This window comes from Giraffa tippelskirchi, chromosome 11 (genome assembly GCF_054371585.1).
Source record: "Giraffa tippelskirchi isolate mGirTip1 chromosome 11, T2T-mGirTip1v1.2.pri, whole genome shotgun sequence".
In the NCBI taxonomy this organism is placed as follows: Eukaryota; Metazoa; Chordata; class Mammalia; order Artiodactyla; family Giraffidae; genus Giraffa; species Giraffa tippelskirchi.
In genome coordinates, this window is record NC_137285.1 from 57,201,044 (window position 1) to 57,221,707 (window position 20,664).

Here is a 20,664-nt window from a genome sequence, read left to right on the forward strand (position 1 = left end):
AATAAATGGATGCACTGAAGTGCTTCGTGGAGACTCAGTAGCTGTCAGCATCAAGGACAGTAATGGCACAAAGGCAAAAGCAGTCAAAATTCTTGAAACTTCAGCTGGTGACATCAGTGAACACAGTGTGAGGGCTCTTCTATAATTCTTCTTTTTACAACTTAAAAAAAAAAATTACTATCCACATGGCTTGCAGGATCTTTCTTCCCCAACAAGGGATTAAACCTGGGCCCCAGCAGTGAAAGCACTAGTCCTAACCACTGTACTCTCAGGGAATTCCCTGAAATCCTTATTTTGGTGAGTATAATCATGTCACTGCTACAGAATTACATAACAATAAGCAGTATAGCATTGTCTCCACATTAGAAGCTTTTTAAAGCTCTGTAAAGAGAATTCCCTGGTGGTCCAGTGCTTAGGGCTCCACACTTTCACTGCCAAGGACCCAAGGGCCTAGGTTCCATCCCTGGTCAGAGAACTAAGACCTGGCAAGTGGCATAGCCAAAAAAAAGAAGTAAAAATAAATAAATAAATGTCTGTAAATGAACATTATTCTCCATCCAAAAATAAACCTACCCAGGATAATTTAAGTTATTATAGGAGAAAAACAAATTGGAGATTAAGTCCAGGAAATAGCCAAGACAAATGTGAATCTTTCATTATTACGTCTATTGCTATTTTTAATGGCATTGTCAGTCCATGAGAGTGTGTTAAACACTATGTATGCACAGAGTGAAGAAAATGCACCGTCAGTCTTCCAAAAGCTTCCCAGGCCTGAAATTCTGATTCCTGTGTTTGAAACATAACCTAGCACCATACTGAATTTACTGATTTTTCTCCATACTTCAAACAAGCAGACTTAAATCAAGGCACAAGTCTACCATATGCAGTTGAACGTTTCTGAAATTCCAATGGAGTCTTCACACTGAAAAACCTCAGGGGTTTTTAACAATCCTTCACTAGAGAAGCTACTGTCACTCTCTTCTATAAGTAGTAACAAAAACAAACTAGTACCTATATTTGCTCAGCACTGATATGCCTACTTTTTTGCTTCTAAAACTGAAAGGAGACAAGCCACAGTCCTTAGAATCAGGGAATAATGAAGTACTGAAAGTTGTAACTACAAAGTCAGCTTTCCCTATGAAGCACGCCAGCAAAGGTCACTTGATATGATGAAGTCAGAAGTCCTAATATCTTACAGTTTCCCAAGCCTTTAGCATCGATATTATTCAGTTGACTTTCTATTTCTTCCTGGGAGGTAACAAATTAGGAACAGCAATATCAACCTAGATAGAATCAGAAGAGTTATGGAATCTTCCTAAGGGGACGTAGAGAATTCCATGGATTTTTCCTTTTTGGCCCTCATTCACAGTCCTCTTACCTAATTTATGTACATGGAACTGATCATCATTTACTTGAATTTGATTCCATGACGGTGGAGGCAATTGTGTACTTGGTATCATGTGAGAGATTTGTCCCAGATGGGAGAGAGTAAGAGATGCTGCCCAGACCACACAGGATCACATGATCGGCCAAACCACAGGCCCCGGGCATAGCCTGTCTCCCTCCATCGACACACGTTTTATAGAATAAGACATTTCTTCATGCACTATACCTATTTCTCTCAGAGTGTAACAAGTCTGACTAACTACAGTTAAATTCTTCTATTTTTAAAATATCCTGAAATGAGAAAATCTGCTAAACATGATCAAGTAAGGGGAACATAGGTACCTTTTACCTTTTCAGGGCAAACATTCATGCATAATGAAAATTTGGTCTCCCAGGTCCAGGCTTTTGTCTATTTTATGCAACCCAGTGGGGTTCGGCCTGGATCACTCGCTCTCAGTCAAGACCGTGATGGGATGAATGGAAGTCTGTTAACCAGCTTAGGCCAAGATGGGCCAACTCCTGGAACTGGAGGTGGGGAGCAGAGGGTGCAGGGAGTAAGGAAAACCCACATCACCTTAGAAAGGGAGAGAATAGCTGAGCCACTTCTCTTCTCCATCTTAAGGAGATTTCTCCATCTATAAGGATATATCCCACTCCTCCTATTTTCTGCTGCTTTTTCACATTTTTCCCTCAGTTAATTCCTCGATTTTTATTATTTTCTTTAAAAGTAACTTTTTTCTTCAAATTATAAAAAATAAAGTAGCTATAGGATATATTTAAAGCCATGGATCATTAACGAATGATCCATGTATGCAAAGAGACAAAATTCCTCTACCTGGGGCATTTTATATATATACATAATATATAATATGCATGCAATATAATGTATATAATGTCTTATACTTCAATATCTTGCATTTAATTTATCCAGTTCCTTTGTTATCACAAACAAGCTACATTGACTGTACATCTTTGTACGAGTCTCCATGCAGATATTGGAGAAGGCAACGGCAACCCACTCCAGTACTCGTGCCTGGAAAATCCCATGGATGGAGGAGCCTGGTAGGCTGCAGTCTATGGGGTCACGAAAAGTCGGACACGACTGAGTGACTTCACTTTCACTTTTCATTTTCATGCATTGGAGAAGGAAATGGCAACCCACTCCAGTGTTCTTGCCTGGAGAATCCCAGAGATGGGGTCGGTGGGCTGCTGTCTATGGGGTCGCACAGCGTTGGACACCACTGCAGCGACTTAGCATCAGCAGCAGCAGCCATGGAGATATGTGTGATTTCTGTAGGAAAATTAAAGAGGGGCAGGACTGCAGTCAATTCATACATCCTGCCTAGCTATCTCCAGAATGGCCCCCCAGTCCTGGGGTGATCCATTATTAAAGATTTCAGGGCTCTCAGTGCCTTGCAATTGCTCCTCTTTGCATGGGTGCCATCACCCTGGGGGTCCCTACCTGTAGGTCTCTGTAGCAGACCGTTGGGCACCTGACCAGATCCTCTTGGATCCTTTGTACTAGCTCTGTTCACCCGTCTCCCGTTACAGCATTTTTGCTTCTATCTGCACCTGCGCCTGTCAGCGGCCTGCGCTTGGACACCGGAGCCCTCCAGCATGAAAGGAGAGGAGGAGGAGCCCAGGGATTTCACACGCCCTCCATCGCCGCCAGGATCTATGGCCAATGACGGGCCAGTGTGGGAGTGCAAAAGCCCAGCTCCTGTGTCTCTGGGGAGGTGATAAACAGCAAGCACCCCCAGAGAACAGGCTGAGTCTGCAGCCTCACCTGAAACATCACCTTAATGAAGGTGAGGGAGCGTCTTCCCTTTCCCTCACTGGTTTCTTCTGGGGGACTGTGCCTTAACAGACCACGGACACCCACACACCTGCCTCGAGGTCTTCTAGAAGAATCTGACCAGACAGCACACATTTCTATCTCACTGCTGAACTTAAATGGCAAATGGCAAGACACCGAACATGTCAGACTCTTTAGCATACTAAATGATAACTGGTATTTGAGACCACTTTTGATTTTTCTCTGAGGCAGCAGAGTATGCAGGAGAGCTCTCTGCTGACTGCCAATCCAAACTTGCTCAGCCACAGTCCTATTGGCTATGAAGACCCACGTGACCACTCTAGGACCTCCATTTCAGGCTCCTTGGAGCAGGGCAGTTAAGTTTGTCTGTATATCCAAACATTCCTCATATAAGAATTCAACTGCAGTTTCTCTTAGGAGAACATGTCTCTCCCAAGTGGCTGCCAAATGAAGGGATAGGTCATGTATGAAGCTAGAAATCATTGAGAAGGCTAGCGAGATTAGTCAGGTGTCGGTTGGGAAGTGCTGGCCACAAGCACAGTTCACTCTTTCAAAGGGTTTGCCCACGAGTGTACTAAAAGCCAAGATGACAAGATGAGGAAGGCAAGGTCAAAGGAAAGGTTTTTATCTCTTCAAGAGATAGAAAACCAGGGACTTCCCTGGCGGTCCAGTGGCTAAGACTCCACATTCCCAATGCAGGGGATTGGGGTTCGATCCCTGGTCAGGGAACTAGATCCCACATACTTTAACTAAGAGTTCACATGCTGCAACTAAAGGTCCTGCATGCCTCAGCTAAGACAACTAAGACCAAGTGCAGCCAAAAACAAAAATATTTTTTTAAAAAGAAAAAGAAAAACAACTTCAGCAATTTTAAGACAGTAGAATTAGGCCGGTGCTAGGAACAGGTCATGCATGGATGAAAAAAAGAAGAAGCAAATAATTGATGGATCAAGCTCCCATACGAGACAAAAGGAGATGCAAATGGCAGCCTTGGAAAAGAAGAAGTATTCTTCTTCACTAGTCCGTGAGGAATCAAGGTCAGTAATCAACAACATCTGTTTCTTTCAGTTCAGTTCAGTTCAGTCGCTCAGTCGTGTCTGACTCTTTGACCTCCATGGACTTCAGCATGCCAAGCTTCCCTGTCCATCACCAACTCCTGGAGCCTTCTCAGACTTATGTCCATCGAAATGGTGATGCCATCAAACAATCTCAACCTCTGTTGTCCCCTTCTCCTACCGCCTTCAATCTTTCCCGGCATAAGGGTCTTTTCAAATGAGTCAGTTCTTTGCATGAGGTGGCCAAAGTATTGGAGTTTCAGCTTCAGCATCAGTCCTTCCAGTGAATATTCAGGACTGATTTCCTTTAGAATGGACTGGTTGTATCTCCTTGAGAAGACTCTGAAGAGTCTTCTCCAACACCACAGTTCAAAAGCATCACTTCTTCGGCACTCAGCTTTCTTTATAGTCCAACTCTCACATCTATACATGACTACTGGAAAAACCATAGCTTTGACTATACAGACCTTTGTTGGCAAAGTAATGTCTCTGCTTTTAAATATGCTGTCTAGGTTGGTCATAGCTTTTCTTCCAAGGAGCAAGCAACTTTTAATTTCATGTCTGAGGTCACCATCTGCAGTGATTTTGGAGCCCAAAAAACAAAGTCTCTCACTGTTTCCATTGTTTCTCCATCTATTTGCCATGAAGCGATGGGAGCAGATGCCATGATCTTAGTTTCTTGAATGTTGAATTTTAAGTGAACTTTTTCACTCTCCTCTTTCACTTTCATCAAGAGGCTCTTTAGTTGTTCTTTGATTTCTGACATTAACGGTGGTGTCATCTGCGTATCTGAGGTTACTGATATTTCTCCCAGTTATCTTGATTCCAGCTTGTGCTTCATCTAGACTGGCATTTCACATGATGTACTCTGCATGTAAGTTAAATAAGCAGGGTGACAATATACAGCCTTGAAGTACGCCTTTCTCGATTTGGAGCCAGTCTGTTGTTCCATGTCCAGTTTTAACCGTTGCTTCTTGACCTGCATACAGGTTTTTCAGGAGGCAGGTGAGGTGATCTGGTATTCCCATCTCTTGAAGAATTTTCCACAGTTTGTTGTGATCCACAGAGTCAAAGACTTTGGCATAGTCAATAAAGCAGAAGTAAATGTTTTTCTGGAACTCTCTTGCTTTCTCAATGATCCAATGGATGTTGGCAATTTGATCTCTGTTCCTCTGCCTTTTCTAAATACAGCTTGAACATTTTCAAGTTCACAGTTCACGTACTGTTAAAGCCTGGCTTGGAGAATTTTGAGCATTACTTTGCTAGCACGTGAAATGAGTGCAATTGTACAATAGTTTGAACATTCTTTGGCATTGCCTTTCTTTGGGACTGGGATGAAAACTGACCTTTTCTAGTCCTGTGGCCACTGCTGAGTTTTCCAAATTTGTTGGCACATTGAGTGCAGCATTTTTACAGCATCATCTTTTAGGATTTGAAATAGCTCAACTGGAATTCCATCACCTCCACTAGCTTTGTTCGTAGTGATGCTTCCTAAGGCCCACTTGACTTCGCATTCCAGGATGTCTGGCTCTAGGTGAGTGATCACACCATCGTGGTTATCTGGGTCATGAAGATCTTTTTTGTACAGTTCTTCTGTGTATTCTTGCCACCCCTTCTTAATATCTTCTGCTTCTGCTAGGTGCATACCATTTCTGTCCTTTATTGTGCCCATCTTTGCATGAAATGTTCCCTTGGTATCTCTGATTTTCTTGAAGAAATCTCTAGTCTTTCCCATTCTATTGTTTTCCTCTATTTCTTTGCATTGATCGCTGAGACAGGCTTTCTTATCTCTCCTTGCTATTCTTTGGAACTCTGCATTCAGATGCTTATATTTTTCCTTTTCTCCTTTGCCTTTAGCTTGTCTTCTTTTCTCAGCTATTAGTAAGGCCTCCTCAGATGACCACTTTATCTTTTTGCATTTGTTTTTCTTGGGGATGGTCTTGATCAGTCCCTCTTGTACAGTGTCATGAACCTCTGTTTCTTTAGGCATGTGATTTCCTATTTCTACTCATGAATGTCCTCTGTCTGTATTAAGAATAAGAATAGGCCTGTTTGTACTACAGGTTTAAGAGTACCCTTTCAAAATCATACCTTCAGGAATATCCCAGAAAGATACCCACCCAAGTATAATCTGAATGAACTCTTCAACTCCTCAGTGGAGGGACTCAGGGAAGACAGACCCACAGGCAGAGTCAGAGGTTCCCATCCACACCCAAGGCTGTCCAGAGATGCCAGGGAAACAACTGTATGACTTTCCTATAATGAACATGTATTGATCTGTAAACAGCATACATAGAGAAAGAAAGTTTATCTCTGATTTTTGGTGATGATCGTGTTAAAGTTTCTTCAGTTTACCAATTGTGTTAGTCAAGGTTCTTCAGAGAAGGAGAACCAACAGAATATACATATATAGCTACACATAAGAGATTTGGGCTTCCCAGATGGCTCAGTGGTAAATGATCCACCTGTAAAGCAGGAGAGTCCTGGGTTCTACCCCCTGGGTCAGGAAGGTTCGACCCCCTGGTCAGGAAGATCTCCTGGAGAAGAAAAAGGCAACCCACTCCAGTATTCTTGCCTGGGAAATCCCATGGACAGAGGAGCCTGGTGGGCTACAGTCCACTGGGTCACAAAGAGTCAGACATGACTTAGTAGCTAAACATAAGACATAAGAGATTTATTACAGGAATTAGCTTGCATGGTTGGATGATGCTCTCCTGCATTGTTGAGAGCAACCTTTATTCAGTCTATCAAATGCCAGTCCCCCCCTCCCAGAGACACTCTCACAGACACACCCAAAAATAACATTTTAGGAATGTCCCTGGTGGTTCAGTGGCTAAGACTTCATGTTCCCAATGCAGGGGGACTCGATTCAATCCCTGGTCAGAGAACTAGATCCCACATGCCACAACTGAAGATCTCGCATGCTGCAACAAAGACCAGGCAAAGCCAAATAAACAAAATAAACATTTTTAAAAAAAATAACATCTTACCAACTATCTGAGCATCCCTAGTCCAAATCAAGTAAAAATAAAAATAGCACATAAAGTTAATCATCATAGTTATGTAACAAATACTCAAGATAAATCAAAACCATTTCGTGATATGCTTCCTTGGAGAATCTATCAGGGAAAATAAGTTTTCCTAAAGCTGGATAATAATACTATCCCCATAACTATGCCTCACAGCCTTTATTTTACAAACATCTCCTACTCTCATAGCCATTCCATGCTAAAGAGTCGTTCTCGGTCTTCCAAATCTATCAGTCAGGATGGCTGGTGGAGATAAAGCCCTGAAGTGGTCCAACATGTTTCCCTCCCCTTCCTCTGTGTATCCGTAAAGAAACTATAAAATGCTAGACCCTTTTCTAACTCCTCCCTCTGCACTGAGGGCTCCATTTCCAAAATTCATCAGGCAGAAGGGAGCCTGAGTTGTACTTCCTCCGCCATGGACCCTCCATTTCTCATATTCCACATCATTTTCAGGTATTCGGCAATTGCATTATACTGTAAATTGCACAGTTCTTTGGGCTTGGTTACTTGGTGCAGCCACGCACTTGCCATCAGTCCAACATCCCAGGGTCTCTTTCAGTCAAAAAGCAGGAAGGTCATGGGAACTTTGTATTCTACTGAATCATGAATTAATTCAGGCAAAATAATGGCGTAACTTCTGACCATGCTGGGGATCACTCATCATTCCACCAGGTTGTCCCAATACTCCAGGGAATGCTGTGTTGTCACAGCTGAATATTCTCATCCGAAATTTACACTGTATGACCTATGATCTTACAAGCTCTTGACTCTGTGGATTAGACAGTATGCAACACGTAAAAGGTTGTCATTCTGATTTCAGCTTAAAGGTCACTTCCTCTGAGGGACCTTTCCTGACCACATTATGTAAATGAGTCACCCATTCACTCTATCATTTCACTCTGTTTTAATTCTCTGCATAGCACACATGGTTACATGACATTTTTCATGCTCATTTAAGTTGGTCTACTGTCAGCTCCCTTCCACTAGATAAAGGACCTGGTCTATCTTGTTTACTGTAATATTATTCCCAGTGCCTGGGGAATAATTCTGGGCTTCCCAGGTGGCTCAGTGGTAAAGAATCTCTGCCAATGCAGGAGACAGGAGTTTAATCCCTGGGTTGGGAAGATTTCCCTGGAGGAGAAAGTGACAACCCACTCCAGTATTCTTGCCTGGAGAATCTCGTGGACAGAGGAACCTGGCAGGTTACCGTCCATGGGGCCGTAAAGAGTCAGACACGACTTAGTGACCGAGCACACTAGAATAATTCTGAATGTATGTATATGTGAAATGAATTAAATCAAGTTTACAATAAAAATGGCTAGGAGGCTACCTTGAGGATGCTTTTAACGTAGGATGGTCAGAGAAGGTCTTCCTAGGACGACAACTTTTTAGTTGAAATGTATATAATGACAATTAGATAAGAGTACAGGGTTTTGATTATTACATCAGCCTGCATGTTTTTACTTTGATATGAGACTGTTCTTGTGAACAAAAGCTTTATAACTATTGACGAGTGACCCAAAAAATTATGGACTTGGCCCAAGAATTCAACAGAACAAGTATAAGACTGAACCTACAGGGTGGGTTTAAAGGAGGTAATGAAAGGGACTTCCGTGGTGGTCCAAAGTGTTAAGACTTCATGCTTCCACTGCAAAGGGTACAGGTTCAATCCCTGGTCAGAGAACTAGGATCCCGCATACTGGTGGCACAGCCAAAAATAAATAATTTTTAAATCAAATAAAAGAGGTAATAAGAGAAATCAGTTCATGGGGTTGCAAAGAGTCAGACACGACTTAGTGACTGAAAAAGAAGAGAGTAGCTTCCTCTGTGTGCTGTAGAGTCAAGGAGAGCAGAGACAGGTAGGCATTGCTTCCACACCCACAGTGGCTGTATCATTTATGGGCAGGACACTTGAGGCCGGCAAAACAAAGTTCCCAGTAAAGATCAGCAACGTCACTGGCGTAACCTTGAACTTCCCTGGCAGTGATGCCTCTCCCCAAGCCCTGTGCTCACCTCCACACCCCAGCATACACCACTTCTCCCTTCCTCAGCCTCTTCCAATTACACCTATGTCCTTCTTCTTCTGTTGCCACTACAAAAAATTCCTATTTACTCTTTTCCTAACATAGTAGCTACTAATGACTAATAGGTAGAGCTGTGATCATCCGTTAAACCTGGATGCCATAGCGTCCATTTCTTCTGCTCAGGAGTAGGAAGTGTTTTCTCCAGAAGCATTATTTCCAGATCTCCCATTCCTGGAAGGAAAGAAAGAGCTTCGCTTCGCATGCTTCAGAAGGTCACCCAAACATTCTCCATCCCCAGTAAGACAAATGACTTCTATCAATACCAGAAAGAAAAGACAGACCTGAGAGAGTTTGGTGGGCAAAGAGATTGACTCCAGTAAATAAGAGGGTTAACCCCAAAAGAGAAAACGTGAGATTCAGAAAAACAGAGGCTCCAACACAGGAGAGAGGCAAAGAGACTGCCCAGAATAAGAGTGAGGAGAATTCCCAGGGTGACGGCTGAGCAGCAGCTGGCCCAGAGCAACCCGTCCGCATGGGAGCAGGAGGGCAGCGAGTTCTGCGAAGGGGGTCTTGTCTTCAGAGGAAGCAAGACAAAATTAGTAGATGATCTAATGTTGTCCAAATTACAACTTTGCTCCACTGGGGTAATTAGAGAAGGGAAATTGTGTGTGTGTGTGTGTGTGTGTGTGTGTGTGTAAGACAGAAGGGGGTAGTGGGATTGATTGAGGTAAGATCTCATTTACTCTGAAAAGAAGCCAAAAAGTAATGCATAAATTTGACAAATCCACAGAAATGCAGTGTAGCCATTGTTCAAAAATACAGAGTTAAATACTAGTAAAAAACAGTTAAAAAGTTGAAAGTGGTTGTGAACTATGGTGCTGGAGAAGACCCTTGAGAGTCCCTTGACAGCAAGAAGATCAAACCAGTCTATCCTAAAGGAAATCAACTCTGAATATTCATTGGAAGGACTGATGCTGAAGCTGAAGCTCCAATACTTTGGCCACCTTATTCAAAGAGCTGAGTCGTTGGAAAAGACCCTGATGCCGGGAAAGATTGGAGGCAGGAGGAGAAGGGGACAACAGAGGATAAGGTGGTTGGATGGAATCACTGACTCAATGGACATGAGTTTGAGCAAACTCCAGGAGACAGTGAAAGACAAGGAAGCCTGGTTTGCTGCAGTCCATGGGGTCACAAAGAGCCGGACAGGACTTAGCAACTGAACAGCAACATCTGGGGAGTAGGTCTCAAGAGAGGTAAAGGATGGGGCAGGGCGCTTCCTTTCTTTGTTATTAGCTGTGGTGTATTAAAGATCATCACAAAGTCATTGACATTCTTCCCACGGAGGGATGGGATATATTTTGCCTCCCCATGAATGAATCTGGCCTGGCCTGTGACTGCTTCCCAGTAATGGGCCTGACACTCTACCATTTCCGGTCCTGGCTTTTAAGATTAGAAGTTTCCAGTGTGGGCTCATGAATCCCTGAACCAACATGGAAAAGGACCAACACCTCCCTCAAGAGACCACACAGAGAGGCCCTGAGACAGCACTGAGAGAGAAATAACCAGCCATGCCCAATCTTCTAGTCACTCCACCCAGACACCAGACATGTGAACAAGACTGTCTTCAAACAGCCAGACCGGACCAGACACCAGCTGATCACTACCAGTCAGTACCACATGGAACTGAAAATATCACCCAGCCAAGCCCCACTTGAATTCCTCATCTGCAAATCATGAGACAATAAAATCACAGTTGGTTTAACCATTTACATATTGGAGTACTTTGTTGTACATCGATAACTAGAACCTAAGTCTTTAAGTACTGATACTTAAGAGCAGTAAGTTTTTAGTACTACTCTTTTAAATGTACATGAATCATTTTCATTAAAACAGAAATTAACTTGAAATACTTTGATCTGGTGACTTTCCTGGTGGTCCAGTGGTTAAGAATCTGCCTGACAGTGCAGGGGACGCAGGTTCGATCCCCGGTCTGGGAAGATTCCGCACGCCTAGGGGCAGCCAAGCCTGTGCACCATGACTGCTGAAGCCCACAGTAAGAGAGCTCCACAATAAAGCCCCTGCAACGAGAAGCGTGTGCATCGCAGTCAAGAGCAGCCCCCACTCACTGACACCAGAGAAATCCCAGGCCCAGCCACGGAGACCCAGCACCGCCAAAAACAAAGTTAAAAATAAATAAATAAACAACATTTCAAGATTAGTTTGCTCTGAATAAGGCCAATATACTGTATTGATGTCAGTGGCATGGTTTCAACACTGTGCTGTAGTTATACAACATGTTCCCGTTGGGGGAGACAGAAGGAAGGATGTAGGAGGTCTCTATTTTTTACAACTGCACGAGACTCTACAGTTATTTAAAAATGAAAAGTTTAAAAAATAACAAGTTTGAATGTTTATATCTCGTCACACTTATATATTTTTAACAAAAATCATGTCATACTTTACATATTATCTACATTTTTCCATTTAATACATTTCATACCTCTTTCCAATCCAGCACTTAAAGAGATAGCTTACTAATTTAAGTGACTGCATAATATTCCACTGTGTGGATTTACTAAAAGTTAGTTAGCTAGCAATTTACGGATGGATATTTAAGTTCTTTCTCTTTCTAGAGACTACGTACTCTAACAAATCAGAATTTTAAGTTCCCTTTGAGTTACAAAATCAGAGGCTGGGAAATATGGCAATATTCACCCTACTCTGAAGGCATTTACTTCTACCCTTATTACAATAATTCCTTTCTTATCTAGATATCTTCCACAATTATAGAATCATTAATCCTTTTAAATCCAGGAAGTGTCCACATACATATGTATAACTAGCTCGGCTTCTGGCTAGCAGATTGCAAGTCAAACTGCTAGATGTCTGGAAAAAAGCACAATACTTAAAGCTCAAAACCTGAGCCCTGAGTTACCCTGTTTGAAGGGGTTTCAGAAAAAAATGAAACCAAGAAAGAACTGATCTTGAAAACTAGGTCTCAAATCTCAGTGTTTCCAATACCCATCCTCCCCAAATAATTATTTAATCTGATTAGCATGTTTTATATTAATGACATCGTTAGGGATGTTCTAGGTGGATACACCCATGGATTTCTGGGCAAGAATAACTCATCTGCTTTTTAAAGACTCTCTGTGTTTTTAAGAAAGTGTATCTGAGGTGTATTATTCACTCATTCATTCAACAAATATTTAAGAGCCTGATAGTGTATCAGGACCAGACAAAGTCAGCTGTTGCCCTGGAGGAGCTCATACTCTAGTGGAGGGGCAAAGAATTAGATAGACAAGTATAAACAATGTGGCAAAGAAGAATAAGAATAATAAGCACATTGTACTAATGTGGCAGCCTGGATGGGAGGGGAGTCGGGGAGAACAGACACATGTATATATACCTTTTCACCTGAAACTGAAACCATCACAAAACTGTTAAGTGACTGCCAAAACAAAATTAAGTTAAAAAAAATAAGCACAGTGTACATGGGCTTACACAGGAGGGCACTCAAGGCCTCTATGAAGGAAATTAACTTTTTTTTTTTTTTAGGCCGAGCCCTATGACATGTGAGATCTTAGTTCCCCGAAAAAAAACAAACCTGTGACCCCTGCTTTGGGAGCATGGAGTCTTAACACTGGGCCACGAGAGAAGTCTCAACACAATCTCTAAGTAGGAAAAGGCATCATTGTTGGGTAGAAAGAGGTCATTGCAGGAAGGTAGCAGCATGGGCAGCCCCAAAGCAAGCACTGGGTTGAGTATAGCTTGCAAGTGGGGCTGGTACGTGGGCAGGGATGGCTCTACAAGCAGTTACATGATGCCCATGTAGGCTCTGGAAGCACAGGGTGGCACTAGAGGTGGCCCTACCTGGGGCTGTCATACTGGGCTGTGTGCCTTTCTGAAGAGTTTGAAGTTTATTCCTCAACTAAGCGCAATTCAGCGAAGAAGAGCTTTGCTTAGAGTGAATGGATGTCCCAGTTCAACCAAAACTATTCCAGTTTATGCCTGTTGTCCCAGGGTAATTATTAATTAATAGTGTTCATTTTCACATTCAAATAAATGTGTCCTGCTTAAGATGACAACCCTAGCTATCACTGTAGTCATGCTAGATCTACTTCTAATGGCACTCAGATCACTGAAAGTCTGCTTAAGGGAAAAACAGGAGAGAATTTAAGGAAGGAAGGAAGGAGGGAGGAGGGAGAGAGGGCAAGAGAGAAAGGAAGAAAGGGACTAGTTCCCACTCTGAGAGCTTGATCAATGTAAAATAGCATCAAAAATCAGATGCAAAGTTTTCCTCAAAGACACACAGTAGCAATTTTTATGAAGTCTTTTGCATTGGGAAACCCAAAAATATGGATTCTACAGACTTTTTCTTTGTTTTCTTTTCTTTCATTTGCACGATTATCTTTTCCTTGAAATAATACTTGTTAATTTAGAAAGGAATACATGAACATGATAATAATTATAAAAGTATAAAAGGAAAAATTAAAGGCTATCTTTCCTCTGCAATTCAGGCCCATTACTCAAGTGACATCATATGAATGCATCAGTTTACTACACAGGATGAACCTAATTGGGTAAAATAAAAGAAAAACTTTTTTATTCTTCTCCTACTGCCCCTTTTGTTGTTGTTTAATCACTAAGTCATGTCCAACCCTTTCGTGACCCCATGGACTGTAGCCCTCCAGGCTCCTCAGTCCATAGAATTCTCCAGGCAAGAACAACAGAGTGGGTAGCCATTTCCTCCTCCAGGAGATCTTTCTGACCTGGGGACTGAACTCACGTCTCCTGCATTGCAGGTAGATTCTTTACCGCTAATCCACCAATGAAGCCCCAAGTGCCCCTTTTTAGGATTAGCTAATTCCTAAGATAGAAAACAACTGACCTGCAAAGCTCACCTTTCACATGTAAACCAACTAACCTAGAGCCCACACCATCTGTGCCTGGCTTTCACACTCAGGGATACTAATCCTTTGCCCTAATCACCGGAGAACCAAGTACCAAACAGCTTGTTTCAGAGCTCTAAGTTTCAGAGCTCTCCAAAATGACTCATACTAAGAGTGACATCAGCAAGAAGGCCAAATAAGACATCCCCCACTCCTACTGCCTCCCTCAAAGACAATGTGGCATTCACCCACAGACAAAAGTGCCTTTGTGGGAGCCGTGGGGTTCAGCATCACATGCCAAGAGACCCAGGAAAAGTCTTGGCCCGCCTCCCACTCTGTGCATTGGGTAACAGGCTTGCAGATCTTGGACCTGAAGTGGCCCATAAACCAGCTCCAGCTACTCTCAGCCTTGGACTGGGAGCCCCTGGGGAACACTGTCTTAGACATCCATCCATAGACAGTGGAGTGCTCGTGGAAGTGCAAGCTGTCAGCACTGAAGGAAAAAATAATCCATGTCTGGACACCTGGGAGAGGGTAAGTGGAACAGCCTGACTTTACCTACACAACCCCTTCCTGAGACAGCATAGACTCGGGCCAGGAGAGCCCTTCTCAGTTGTGACTCCCCTCACGGGGGAGCAGGTGATGGATGGTGCAGGGAGAGGGAACATGTGAGTGAGCACTTGGCTTGTCCAGCTATGCAGGATGCTACCAAAGAGGCCCATCTCCCTCTCACACCAACAGAGTACTGAATCCTCAGAGGCAAGACTGGGGGCAGTAGAGAATGATGGAGACACAGGCAAATAAGACTCTCGGAGGGCATGAAAGGGAAGCACATCCTACTGCTCATGTCACAGATTCCTTCGAATAGCCCATTCACAAGGCCCTGGGGATAACTTGCCTCAGATGTCCCCAAGCAGCCCTCAGGCACCCCCAGGATGCCCCATGCCACACGCCTCACCCACACATGCTCCACCCCATGGCTAGCTGACTTGTATGCTCATAACATGGTGAGCATGTTATGAGAGTGAGCTTTGGCAGATTCAAATAGATAAAATCAGAAATGGAAGAGGAGACATCACAACCAATACAACAGTAATGTGAGGGATCATTACAGATGAATATGAATAAATTATATACCAAGAAACTGGATAACCTAGAAGAAATGAATAAATTCCTAGAAACATACAACTTACCATAAATGAAGAAACAGAAATTTGAACACATCAATACTGTGTAAGGAGCTTCAGTCAATAATCAAAAACCTATTAACAAAGGAAAACTCAGGATCAGATGGTTTCACTGGTGAAATTCTACTAAACATTTAAGGAATCAACACTATTTCTTCTCAAACTCTTTCAAAAAATGTGAAGAGTGGGGAACACTTCCAAACTCACTTTATGAGGCCAGCAAAACCTTGATACCAAAGCCAGACAAGGACACTACAAGAAAAGAAAGCTACAGGTCAATATTACTGATGAGTATAGACACAAAACTTTTCAACAAATAGTAGCAAAATCAACTCACTTAGGCCATGAACCAAGGAGCATTCACCACTCATCATCAATGAGCATCCGGTTGCAATAATGCTCATCAACCTTTGGAGACTTTAACACTTTGTGGAATGACAGTAGTATAATGAGAAAGCCTCATCTTCCAGCCAAGATGGGACCAGGCAGAATCACCTAGAAATTGCTCTACAAACCAAAAGAGAAGTAAAATTTGCTTTGGTATATATTTGGACTATGTATGGGATAAAGCATTTTACTGTCTGTCTTCCATTTATTATTTTGACAACTGAAGAGAAATATGCTGTCATGATATTAAGATGCTCTGTGTTTTTAATCACACCAGTTGTGGCTGGAAATAGTTTGTTTCTTACAGACACTCTTTACAGAGCCGCTGTCTTCCTGCTCTGTTATGAGTATTGCTTTCTAAGCCCCTACAGAACTGCCATCCGGCAGTCACTTTGCATTGAACTTCTGGCTTGTACCGCCTCTGGATTCAGTATCTTCCTCTTAAGGTTTTTTGGGTTTTTTCCTGGTGAATATCCTTAGGTAATTTTTTCAGATGGGAGAAAATGTCTTCCTTTTGAAAGTATTGGAAATGCTTTTATTTTTTTCCTTTAAATGGAAATGATAATTTTCCTGCATAATGAACAAGGTGAAAAATCATTTTCCCTTAAAATTTTGAAGGTATTGCTTGTGTCATCAGGATCCACAGATGTTGAAGAGACGTTTCAATTTCCATCAATTTAGTCACTCAATTGTGTCCGACTCTTTGCAACCCCAAGGATTGTAGCTCGCCAGGATCCACTGTCCACAGGATTCTCCAGGCAGGAATACTGAAGTAGGTAGTCATACCCTTCTCCAGGGGATTTTCCTGACCCAGGGATCAAACCCAGGTCTCCTGCACTACGGGCAGATCTTTACCGTCTGAGCCAACAGGGAAGAGACATTTACTAACAATCAAATGCTTATTCTTTTGAAGTATGCTGTTCTTTGGAGAAGGCAGTGGCACCCCACTCCAGTACTCTTGCCTGGAAAATCCCATGGATGAAGGAGCCTGGTAGGCTGCGGTCTATGGGGTCGCTAGGAGTCGGACATGACTGAGCGACTTCACTTTCACTTTTCACTTTCATGCACTGGAGAAAGAAATGGCAACCCACTCTGGTGTTCCTGCCTGGAGAATCCCAGGGACCGGAGGCTGGTGGGCTGCCATCTATGGGGTCGCACAGAGTCGGACACGACTGAAGCAACTTAGCAGCAGCAGCAGCATGCTGTTCTTTTATTCTCTCTGGTCACATTTGAGATTTTTCTCTTTTTCCTTGGTTTTGAGGCTTCATGGGAATATTTTCGTCTGTTCATTTGTTCATTCAGCAAGTTTTTGCTGAACAAGTGATATAAGTGCAGTGACAGAGCTGTGAACAAAACAAATTAATACTCTTTTCTGCTTTGCTTTAGTTTTTAGTGTTGTTATTTGCTTCGAGCTCTGTGAGCCCTTTCCATTTTAAGATTCAGGGAACTGTATTAATTATTATCGTATTTTTATTTTACTCAAGGAAGCAAGGTATAAGGAAAAGATTTCTCATGTTTTTTCATCTCTTTTTCTTTTCAGCTCTATATTCTAAGAGATTATCTCATTTTATCTTTAAATTATCAAATTGATGTTTTTCCCCATTAATTTTATAACTCAGCTCATCTGTACAAGTTTTTAAAATTTTACCATTCCTTCTTAAAGTTCTGTGTCTTCTTTCTTGAAATCTGCTTTCTCCCTTTATATAGCAGCCTGGTTTTTGATGGATATAATAGTTTCTTAAATATCTCTGAGGATAGTTTTCAGAATTTTAGAAATTGTCTTCTGTTCTCTGAATTATCTCGTTTGTCCAGGATCGATTATTGATTGCACTTTAGTCTTACACTCTCACTGTCTGCTCTCCTCCTGTGCCTACTGAGCTGCTGTCTATACACAGTATAACTGAGACAGTTTTTCTCTCTAGTTGTGTGGGTTCCTTTCTCCAGTGGGCTCTCCCTTGAAATCTGACAGTGGGTAAGTGGACAGCAGTGTGTTTTCAGGCAGCCAGTATGGGTGAGGAGCCAAGAACTCTTTCAAATATCAAACTATGAAGGGCTTCTTAGTGCATTTTACCCCCTGGAAAACTTCCTCCTTCTCCTTCCTCTTCCTTCCCATTCCCTCTCCTCCTCCTTCCTCTTTCTTCTCCTTCCTCCCCTCCTCCCTCTGCTTCCTCTCCTTCTTTTTCTTCTTCTCCTTCTTCTCCATTTTGTTTTGTTTTGTTTTAGAAGTCGATAATTATCTTAAATTCTGTGCTGCATTTTTGTTCAGAGTAATCTCTCCAGGATCCTCGTGCTAACCCATTGTTGACTGAAAACAGTTACTGCGGGCCCAAGAGTAAAATGACTGTTCTCACGGCTCCAATTTAGGGCTACAAGAAGAATACTGGTAGGACCCAGTATATAAGTTGCAGGTCTTGATGCAAAATAAAAATGCAAGATTCTTCATTTTAGAATTAAGAATTTCAAGATGACAACAGAGCATTAAACCAAGTCGAGGCTGCTTCTAAGCACAGGGACTTCACTACTATACAGATCACATACCCATGGAAACAGCCCTGGCTCCCCATTGGGCATTTCAGCACGTTTTTCTACCAGTGAAAGTGAAACTCGCTCAGTGTCTGACTCTTTGCAACCCCATGGACTATACAGCCCATGGAATTCTCCAGGCCAAAACACTGGAGTGGGTAGCCTTTTCCTTCTCCAGAGGGTCTTCCCAACCCAGGGATTGAACCCAGATCTCCCACATTGCAGGCGGATTCTTTACCATCTGCACCACCAGGGAAACCCTGTGAGTAGTATACTGATTTCAAAACAACCCAGTCCACTATAATTTGTTTACCTTCTAGCCCCCAGAGCTTAAGTTAAACACTAAAATAATACATTTCTGGGGCACTTGTGAACTTCTCCTTTAATATTCCACAATATTTCTTATGTGAACTTATTTTAAAAACAAAGCTTGGTATCAATTAAGTTCTCAGTCTTCAAAGTTAGTGAAGTTCCCATTGCACAAATGAACATCAGTTACCAGGAAAGTCAACTATTTTTAAGGTCTATTTGTCTTGAGCCAAAGGATGTGGTTTATATAGTGAAAGATAAATGAACACTATAAGTCTGAGAGGGGAGAAAGGAATTTTCTGATTTAGCTTATTATTTTTTGCTTTCTATCTGTACATCTTCATAAACTCCACCCCCAACAAAAAGACAAAAAGTTTAGGTGATACTTTACTACCCGGTAAAGCCCTTAAGGGAAGAACTTCCCTCATGGCTCAGTGGTTAAGAAGCCATCTGTCAATGCAGGAGACTTAGGTTCGATCCTTAGGTCAGGAAGATCCACTAGAGAAGGAAATGGCAACCCACTCTCGTATTCTTGCCTGCGAAATCCCATGGACAGAGGAGCCTGGTGGGCTACAGTCCATGGGGTTGCAAGAGTCAGACACAACTGAAGCTACTAAACAACAACAACAAGCCCTTAAGGGAGAAGAGACTTTCATTTGTTTCTCTAACATATGCAGCAATTTTATTGAAATGGTTTATCAGAAGGTGTTCAGAGTCCTAGGACTTTCTTGTACATGAACGTATTTTTTTCTGAGAATTTTCTTTTGTGAAGGACAACTATGTTTAGTTCTCTCTAGCTATACTGTGTCAATTAGTGAGAAGTGGATTTGACCGATGAAACATGACATGAGAACCATTATTTAAAGTTACTCCTATTTCATGACTTTTCAAACAAGCCACTGATTTCCCAAGCTTTTTTCTGGCAAATTCAGAAATGAAAATTGACAAGGAAAGCAAGACAACAGTATAAAATTTTTTCTAGAAATAACACTATTTTCAATGGACAGAGCAAGAACATTCTCTAGTTCAACCGTTTTTAAACTCCTTTACCCACAGAACCCTTTGTTCAAGTGAAGTTATACTAGAAGTGTTCAGACAAAAATATAATGGATAAAAGTTTCCCTTGTAGAAATGGACCCAGAAGGGCCAGGGTCTCCCCTTCCTATATCAGATTATAAGGATAGGAACTTCACAGAATATTACTAGCAATCTACTTATCTTCTTTTCTGTTTAATTCAGGAAGTAATTGATAAGTACCAGGAACATAGAGAAAATAGGGACATAAGGTCTAAGAGGTAAAGGAAGAAAAAAGTTAATTTTTGAAGGACTGGAGAGGAGATGGCTATGGCCACCTTCAGTATTTAGGAGATGGAAAGTCACAAATAACCAATCTGTGGCCTCCTGGAAACACCAGGAGAGAGAGTAAGAAGCTGAAGAGAAAAGGAAGGATGGACCTCTTTATACAATGATTTAGAGTAGTAGCTAGTGTTTTTATGGCCCTAACATGGACTCATAGATGAAGCTCTAGAGTTTCCTGGGTCAAGTTTGAGGCAATTAGCTACATAGTGCAGGCAGTTTACACTAAATGACTTAGAGATCTTCAGTTTCCCAAATAAGTAGATAAACAGAAGACTTCAGTCTCCAGACTCATTAATCTAATACCTTCTGTGAGCACTCAGCGTGCATACAAGGCCAAAGAAAAGCATTCAAGATAAATAAATCAATAACAATTTATATCTTTTGATCTCTCCAAGGAGAAATGTTTATATGTGGAGAAAAAATAAATAAAATGACATTTAAAGGACGAAACATCCCTCCACACAAACCCACAGGACATTAAAAAAAAAAAAAAGTGAGACACTAAGCCATTCGATGCGTCTTTAGAGTCTTTACCAAAGGGGGGAATTATCTGTCGAGACGCCAAGGCCTATGAGGCAACGGGTCAGCTAAGTTTTTCTCAAGTCCTGTTCCCAAGAAAGCACTTTAGTTTGTTGTCCTAGATAGTTTAATAGTTTAATGTATTAATTCTCATATCTTAGAACTTGCTGAGTCTGAT